A 662-nucleotide genomic window follows, 5' to 3' on the forward strand; every position below is an offset into this window, starting at 1 on the left:
TATCCAGCTGGATTCAGACAGGTCTTTGGGTTTGGACTCATCCGCGACGCCTAGCGGTGACCTCTCTGGCGCGATGGCGTCTCCGTCCTCGAGGCCAGGGACCAGGTAAGTGGAGGAGGTTCTGCTCCCCACGGAGTTGGATGGCCAGCAAGACAGGACAGAGCTGGACTTGCTGCAATATTGCGGTGGCGTGCGGGGGCCCCACCCCGGCGGCTCGCCGTAATACCCCAGGGGTCTGTTAGAGCATCCCGCGCCGGGCAAGGGCAGCGCTTTAACTCCAGCAGCTGCGTACGACAGAAGGGTTGCCGCGTTACCGGCAAAATCGGCAGCCGCTGCAGCATCGTATGCCGAGGCGGCAAAGTCCAGTCGGTTGTTGGCAGGGGTGACAAACCATCGCTGCGGGGAGGCCACCGTGGTCTCCTCGGTTTGTTGCGGGGAGAGCAAGCTGTTACAAAGTGGGACGCTGCGGTCCGTGCCAGGAGCGCCTCCGATGCCAGGGTGAAAGCGGGACTTGGCATACGAGCTGACAAATTGGTCCTGCAGGAAAGAACCAGTCATGGCATATCTTGCGCTAGGCATGATCTGAGAGCGCGGAGAGTCACCCGGGGACGGCGTCAACCGATCGATGTCGCACCCTGTGTAGACACTGGAGAAAGATGGTG

The 662-nt window shown here is 61.5% G+C and overlaps 1 pseudogene; it reads right to left on the reverse strand.

Moving 5' to 3' along the window:
• Positions 1-6: 6 nt before the first annotated feature.
• Positions 7-654, reverse strand: LOC107682315 (T-box brain protein 1 pseudogene; annotated as a pseudogene).
• Positions 655-662: the final 8 nt, after the last annotated feature.

This window comes from Sinocyclocheilus anshuiensis, unplaced genomic scaffold, assembly GCF_001515605.1.
Source record: "Sinocyclocheilus anshuiensis isolate Anshui unplaced genomic scaffold, SAMN03320099.WGS_v1.1 C32055638, whole genome shotgun sequence".
NCBI classification, from domain to species: Eukaryota; Metazoa; Chordata; class Actinopteri; order Cypriniformes; family Cyprinidae; genus Sinocyclocheilus; species Sinocyclocheilus anshuiensis.